Source organism: Microtus ochrogaster, chromosome 1 (assembly GCF_000317375.1).
Source record: "Microtus ochrogaster isolate Prairie Vole_2 chromosome 1, MicOch1.0, whole genome shotgun sequence".
Lineage (NCBI taxonomy): Eukaryota > Metazoa > Chordata > Mammalia > Rodentia > Cricetidae > Microtus > Microtus ochrogaster.
In genome coordinates, this window is record NC_022009.1 from 116,078,578 (window position 1) to 116,087,460 (window position 8,883).

Here is an 8,883-nt window from a genome sequence, read left to right on the forward strand (position 1 = left end):
TTTAGTGTTGATTATGAAAGAAGTATTATTCCATTGCAGGATGTCCAGGAAGTCATGGAAATATATATGGTGATGAATTTTAAGGGAACAGGATAATGTAGAAGTAACGTTGAAGTAGATCAAATTGTTTATTGATATGGGCAGAGATTCTAGGTTTAATGTGGGAGGGAGCACATAGTTTAAAAAGATGACAAAAGTTTGTTTGAATGGTTGGATGAAGTCTTTGTCAAGAGATTGTCCTAATGAAAAAGAGTTAGAGATACCTGATATCCCTTGGCTTAGTGTTGATGAAGGAAGGGGCTTTAAGGCTCAAGAAAGTTGTAATTCTTAAGTGGGTACCCTGTGCTAATGCTGTCATGACCAGAGTAAAATGTAATTTTAGTACCTTAACCTTTGCTTTCCTGTCTCAGTCTGTGATTTGATTCCTCCCTCAAATAGGCTAAGAACCAACAAAAGGGGTGGAGGCGCTCAACAAATACACAAATTAAAAAAACAAACAAACAACAACAAAAGGCAGTCACAACTCTTAACATGAAAGCTACTTGAGTTTTTGTTTGGTTTGCTTTTTGGAGAAAGAAGTTAAAATATGGTGGCTGGGGACTGGGAAAGTTATGGAAGGACTTGAGGGATGGATTAATATGTTCAAAATACATTTAAATTTAAACTAACTTATTTTTAATTTTTAAATGTTAAATTTCAATTCATTAATTACAGATATTTTTTAAGGAAAGTAGATTTTCTTTCAGGTTCTGAAACATGAGCTTATACAAAATGTTATATATATACTGTCAAATGTGAATATCAAAATCCATGTCTTAAAGCAAGTAGTCTTTTAATGATGACAACTGTTATGAAAAAACATGTTATTAAAATTTTAACAAATAAAATCAATGGTGGCATATGATAATAATTTTCTAATATTCTTTTTTGTGAATTATTATATTTTATTTTATAGATAATATATAAAATACTCATAAATTCTCAAATATATGAAAATAGATAGGTGCCCCAAAGATAAAGTTGGCATTTATATTTTGACAAAAGTAAATTCCTATCAAACTATTTTTAGGAAGTTAATCATTTGAAAAATTAAGAGAACATTGAATTTATAATTATGTGATGTGCCTCATTGCTATTTTAATATATCTTTTTCTATGCCATTGAACAGTCTGGGCATACCAAATTTTAATTTCTATACAACATCAAAAAGTCTCACTATTGCTTATAAAAAATCCCACTGTGAGACACTGTATATTAGGGCCAGTTTTCACTGATGTAAAATATACTGTCAAAGAATCGTGTCAAAATTTTCTGGTCATTTGTTGGGAAAATGAAATTTTCCAATATGTTGTTTTTAAAAATGTCTTCCACCATTCTATAGAGGTTTTTCCTTTTTCTGCACTACTGTTGGTTAAATACATGTAATAATATGTATAATTTTGTCAGTTTCATTGGTGAAAATTAATAAGAAATGTGATGTGATGTTGTTTTCCCTTATGTGGCTTATCTGATCACAGGTAGGTTTGTTACTATCCAGCCAGTGTTGGGGATGGGGTCAAGTGTTCTTAATCAGATTGTGGAAAAATCACCTCTAAAGAAATATATGAGGCACTTTTAGTCTATGTACTTCTAATATAAATGGAGATTAAATTTCATTGCATTTTAGGAAAGCTAGTATATTTAACCTATGCATTATATTAAAATACTTGACTTAACAAATCTAGGAATTTATGTATGTAAATTATTTCTTGATATGGAGTTTGTGATTTGTATGTATTTGTTCCTGTACACTGCCAATTACAGGGTTCATTCTTTTATGATATCTTCAAATTATCAACTTTTTAAGCAATGTGTCCTAGAATTTGTAAGTGTTAAAATATATGCATAACTTAGGAGCCATGTATCCAGTATCCTGCCTGATCATCTAACCTCCTATTATGTAACCATAGATACAATCCGTTACTTTCTGAATGTACCACTTTTCAGGATCTGAACAAGAAATAAAGCATTTCTGGCAATTTCTTGTTTACAATGACAATTGACACCTGTTCAAATAGAAGGCGGAATTTTCCCTTAATCGGTCTTCTCATTCAACAACTTAATTTTAACTGGTCACTGAATGCTCATATGTCAAGCCCTGAATATTTTCTTGGATCCCTAATCTCTTTTGTCCACATCATTCTTAGTAAGAAAATACTCTCCCAATCAAATAATCATAAAGCTGCAACTTGATGAATCCCCATATATACAGGAATGTGTGTACATTTGTGTGTGTGTGTGTGTGTATGTGTGTGTGTGTATGTGTGTGTGTGTGTTTTCTTCAATGCAGAGAGAAATTTCTAAAACCTGATTTTTCTTTTTGTTTCAGTATATTTTATATTATCACTCACTGATTAGCAAATACATTAATCTTCTCCTATTTACCTTACTTATAAAACATGCTAAGTGACATCTCAATGTGATTTTTTCTTATGAAGTCATCTGGAATTCATCAAAATTATCTTCATAAAACCATTACTATATTATTATATGATAACTTCAAATAAATCCACAACCAAGATGCTTAAATCTTCCACAGCTTGCTGCCACAGTCTGTTATCCACCCCTGTAGTGTATTCTAAGTCGTGTTTTGTGCTAGGACTGTAGTTATACTAATTGCTTTCCATAATACACGAACAGATTCCCTTCCTTTTCTATGCAGTTTTCAGCCATATCTAGAATTATTTCATGCTGCTTCATTGCCTCGAGTTATGGATCCATGATTCCCAAAGTTTAATCGGTCTTATTTCCATTTCAATGCTTTCTGTTCTGATCACATAGTGTTTTAGTCTATGGAATCATTAAGAAACTGTACTAAATGAGTAAATTCTTGTGTCTATATTGTATGTACAAAGCTCTTAATTCAGAATAGTAAATCCAAGCTTTGGAGTATGAATATTTTTTAAAATATATGGAAGTAATGCACAGTTTAAAAAGGAACCGGTTGTGTTTATGAAAATATATAATTATCTTGGATACCATCTTTTCAATTGGATTTGAACTTAAAGATGGTGTACCATGAAAATTTACTGCCAGTGAGTATCCATTTCAAGCTAACCAGATTTACTGAATATTCAGTTTTAGGTGAGATATTCGAACCATTGTCAGATACATGCAGAAATATTACATGATTGAGCCTAACTTGGACTATATAGCAAGTTCAATGCTCACTTTGCTTCCTAGTGAGACTGCCAAAAAAATAATGGCCAGAATGTTGTTCAATTGCTTTGATAACATTTTAAAGTCCATGAGTTCCAAACTCAGCACCATGCAAATATATGTATGAGTAAGTGCATAAACACATAATCTGTTTGTTGTAGTTTATGTTACCAATACATTCCTTGATAGACATTCCTTTGTGGCTGGAAAGATTAAACCCTCAGTCTCTTTGTATAGAAGTTCTTCTTTTTAAGACCTTTATGGTTTATTTAAGATGCTACACAGTTTCTGATGACTGTTCCATATCAAGATTTTGTTGTTATTAAACCAAATAAAAATTTAAATTATTTATTTTTATTGAAAACAACTAAAACATTCTTAAATTTTCCTTTCTATAAATACTGTTGATTAATGGCTGATGTGATTCTTTTGAGCCAGCCATTTATCTCTTCTCATTTTATTTTATTTCAAGAAGACTACATCATACATATTAATTAATACATGTACCATTCTGCTTATTTAATTTTTACAGAATTGAAATATGCTGCAGCTAGTTGATATAATAGAAACAAGGGCTGAAGCAGATGTGAAGATGAACTCTGCCCGTAGAATGAACAAAACTGACTCTGCTCTGTTAGCCTAACAAAGGCATTTTTGGGAACACCATGCTGGCTAAGTTTCTGTGAATGTAAAAGGAAAAGAAAAACTGAGATGATCCATTAACAAAGAGAGTACATTTCCCTTGACTCTCAGTTTTAGAATTTTATGTCTCCAACAAATTGTCCTGGTGAGAAGAGACAAGAGCCAGAAAGCAAGAGAAAGATAAAAAGAACCAAGGTCACATGATGTTAGAGGGCATGGTTTAGCTGCCTACTCAGTCTCAAGATGCCTCCTTTCTTAATGATTCCACCACTTCCCAATAATAGAAGCTGATTGAAAACCTCATACAGAGGCCTTCAATATGCAATAATATAGCTACGATGCTGGAAATTCTATATTTCTGACACATTCATGAACCCTGCATTTGCTTTTTCTTAACAAATTCTGCCTGAACTTTCTCACCACATTAAAAGACAAGTTTACAAACCTTGACGGATAAGGCAGAAGAAATAAGGAGTGGTATTAATTCTATTAGAAAGTACAACTTTGAATACTTTAAGTTCTCCTTTCTTCTGCATGTCTTTTCCTTGGTTTCACTGACCACATTATAAAGCAAATGGTGCAGCCATAATTTTTGGAGACCTGTAGAAAAAAAATTCACCCCATAAGCATAATTCTATCCTTTTCTTAAGAGTCTGGAGAAACTGGATTGTAGGTTGAAAATTATACTTCGTTTTATGAGCTGAAAAAGCTCAAAATAGTTTATTTATTCTGTCTTTTTAAGGTGTGTGTGTGTGTGTGTGTGTGTGTGTGTGTGTGTGTGTGTGTGTGAATTCTAACTCCACAATTGTTTTTAATCTTGAAAATCTTTTTCATTTTACAGACCAACCACAGTTCCCCCTTTCTCCTCTTTTCCTGCCCCCCCCCCTTCTCAATTCTTTCCACACCCCATCCACTCCTCATAGGGGGTAAGGCCTTCCATGGGAAGCAAACTAGGTCTGGCATAAGAGCATGAGGCAGGACCAAGCCCCTCCCCCACTCCCACATATCAAGGCTGAGCAAGGTATCCCACCATAAGAAATGGACTCCAAAAAGCCAGTTCATGCACCTTTGATAGGTCCTGGTGCCTCTGCCAGCCCACCACCAAAGAGATCAAGCCACTTAATTGTCAACCACATTCAGAGGATCTAGTTCAGTTTTATGCAGGTTCTCCAGTTGTCAGTCTGTAGTCCATGAGCTTACAGTAGCTTGGATCAGCTGTCCCTTTGTTTTTTCCCCATCATGTTTTTGACACACACACACCATGCCCCCTTGCTCATATGATCCCTCCTCCCTCTCTTTGACCTAAGTCCAAGAGCTCACCTCAGTGCTTGGCTGTGGGTCACTACATCTGCTTCCATCAGTTACAGATGTAGTTTCTGTGATGATGATTTGGGTATTCACTAATCTGATTAAAAAGGATGGCCTTTTCAGATACCCTCTCAACTATTGCTACAAGTCTTAGTCCTTGTGTATTCCTGGAAGTTTCTCTAACACTGGATTTCTCCCTAAGCCCACAATAGCTCCATCTATCAAGATATCTCATTGCTCTCATCTCCAACTCTCCCCCAACTCTGTCTTCTTCATCCCTCATGTTCCCATCCCCCAACCCTTCCTTTTATCTCTCCTCCTTGTTTACCCAGGAAATCTTAATTATGTTCCTTTCTTTTCTGGGGCCCTCCATGTGTGTCCCTCTTAAGGTCCCCCTTGAGTTCCAAGCCAGGCTGATCTAAAAAGGGAGTTTAAGGACTGCCAGGGTTACACAGAGAAAAACCCTGCATGAAAATAAAAGAGAAAAAAATGATATTAAATTTGATAATTGTTTTTTTTTTCATTGCTGTGTATGCCAATTTAGATCCATGAATCCCCCAGGTGTTCTGTATTCTGCCTCAGCCTCCCACCCAAAATAGGACCTCTGAGATTATCAAAGTGCTCATATCATAATTGGCTTTGCATGGGTTCTCAATATTTGAGCTAGCATTCTCCTTTCCATGTGGCAGTTTACCTACTGAGCCATCTCCTCAGCCTCTATTAGAGGTTCTTCAAATAAGGCTTATTTCTGTTCACTTGGATTTCTAGTAGTCAATCTCTCCCTCTTCACTTTCACCCTGGAAGTCATGGTAATGCAAGGTTGCTTATAAGCTCTCCTGATTGTTTTCATCCATGTTTTCTAAACTTGCATAAATCCATGGAGAAAGTACCGGGAATTCATTTTATTAACTTTTTATCTTCTCTCCTTATTGTGACAGAGAGTGACAGATGGCATGATTTCTAGTCCCATCAGGATTCTCCAAGCTGTCTTTTCCCATGCCTTAAATGTTTGCCAAGATCATATTCAGTAGTCCCTCAGGACATGGGACACTTGTCATAGTCTGACATATAGCTGGATATGGTGCTTGTCTTTCTGATGGCTGCCCACCATAAAATTTAATCTGTGTGGAGACAGATACTTAGATTTTTTTTCCTGTGTATTCCAAAGAAATTAAAATCACATCTGCAACATAATAAAAGAGTAAGAAAAGGTGCTAATGAATTGGCAGTTGAATATTAACCTACCTGAAATATTACGTGACGACCATTTCTGGGTGTCCATGCTGCCAACAGAATTCGGCTGTTTCGTCTGTCATAGGATGCACTATCATCCATTTGTTACTATTGCTTTCCCATCAGACTGTGGAACTTTGAGGATAAGCATTGTTCCTCATTTTCCATTATTTATGTAGTTTAGAAATGCCTAATTTTCATGAATTGTATTTATTGAAAGACACCAATAATAAGTATTATAATCAAAAATGTTAATTAAGGTCGGGCAGTGGTGGCGCACGCCTTTAATCCCAGCACTCGGGAGGCAGAGTCAGGCAAATCTCTGTGAGTTCGAGGCCAGCCTGGTCTACAAGAGCTAGTTCCAGGACAGGCTCCAAAACCACAAAGAAACCCTGTCTTGAAAAAAAATGTTAATTAAAATTTTGCATTAGAAAGTAAAGCGATAAGTCATGTTTCATGCATGCTATGTGCAGATACTATAAAAAATGAATCCAGAAGAGTAATGGGCGATCACCAAACCCTAAAGATCTTGTAATGTTTGCTTAAATTTATAAAAAGGAAAAGATAATGTCATTTACTAATTTAAATGCCATTTTTCTGTGTGCTTTAATGAATTCTGCCTTGTTATGTAAACATATTTATTATTCATAGAACTTACATTTGTCAGTGTATTTCAAATTTAATTGTATGTGTAGTAGTCTTCGAAAGATACTTTGTGAAGAGAAAGCATCTATATATGGGAACACACATGTAAATATGAACATGGATATTCCTTCATTTTCTTTGAAAATTTTTATTTAAATATTCATTTCTCTTTTATTTTCTGAATATAGGAATGTGCATGAGTGTGTGTGTGTGTGTGTGTGTGTGTGTACACCATTTGCATGTCATATCCTCTGGTACCGGTTACAGAAGGTTCTGAACCTTTTTGTGGGAGTTAGAAACTCAACCACAGTGCTTTGCAAAACCAGTTGTAGCTCTTAAATTCTGAGTAATCTCTCGATTACTATAAATTCTTTCTTTGGTTTCATGTTTCTCTTACGTATTTTAGCATGCCTTATTATCAAAGAAAATTGATTTTAATGCAGTGTTTCAATGTTTGTAGCCTCGAGTGACTTGCTTTAGAATTTCTTTTTTTCCTTTTATTTTCACTCTTGAACATCAAATCCAGGGCCTCCAAAATGCTAGACAAGCATTTTACCACAGTTCTCTGTTAAAAGCCAGTTTCTTTTGAATGGAAGAATATTCAATTTCACCTAAAGCTCACATATTTTAAGTCTTTTATTCTCCTAAGTAGAGAGAAGCTTATATTGTTTTGATAAACATTTTGGTGTTTTCTTTTTCTTTTTAATGTATAATACAACTACATCGTTTTACCTCTTCTCCTTCTTCCTTCCAAACACTTCCATATAGATCTCCTTAATGCCATTGTGGTCTTGTTATGGTTTATAGGCATTATAACATGATAGTACTGTTGGTTGCTTCTCTCCTTTTGAAGCATGCACAGAGATCCTTGGGCCTTGAGGGAGGTGTTTGATAATGCATTCAATAAAATGGTGTGAAGGAGGTGTTTGGTAATACATTCAAATATAGGGGGTGATGTCTCTGACTCTGCAATTACCCCATATCTTTTTCTGTTTTAAATACTGTTTGCTGGAAAGATGTTCTCTGGTAAGGACTGAACAATGTTCTGATATATGATAACTATATATTTTTAGAAGTCACTGTATTGATGTTTTCTGTTAGCAGAAAAATAGCAGTAGGTTTCCCTGACAAGCATGACCTATCTAATCTCTGATTTGTATACACCATAGTAGAGTTATGAAAGATATCTATCTCATAGATTGAGTCTTAAATGCATTAAAACAATATTTATGCCACTATGGCACAAGTATATTTTGCTGGCAGATCACTTTTTTTGTAGGTTAGTTTAAAGCTGGATGGGTAGAGCAGGGCTTAGATGCTCACAGAGACAGAGATGATTATCAGGGAGCCTATATGGGTCTGAGCTAGGTTCTCTACATATATACATATACATATATACATATATATATATGTATAGTTATGAGGTGTGTTCTTGTGGAATTCATAACAGTGGCAGTTGGGGTATCTTGACTTTTTTGCCTGTTTTTAAGAAGCATTTCTCCTGTGTTGCTTTGTCTATCCTTGTTATGAGAGTTTGTTTAGAGTTTTATTGCATCTTTTTATTCCATCTTTGGTTGATATCTCTGGGAGGCCTGCTCACTTTGAAGGGAAACATTGGAGAAGTGGAGGGAAAAGAAAATATATGTAACGTATGAGAGAAAAATCAACATAAAAATATGTTTGTGATATGAGTAAGATGTGTGGTATAGAGAAGAAACATTCAAATATAGGCTTGGACACAAAGTGATAATGGAAGAATTTGAAATAGCAGATCTGAGATGGAGGAAAAAAAGGAGGAGGGGATGGAGAAGAAATGTAAAGAAGAAAGACGTGATAAAAATAATAGCAGAAGAGGAG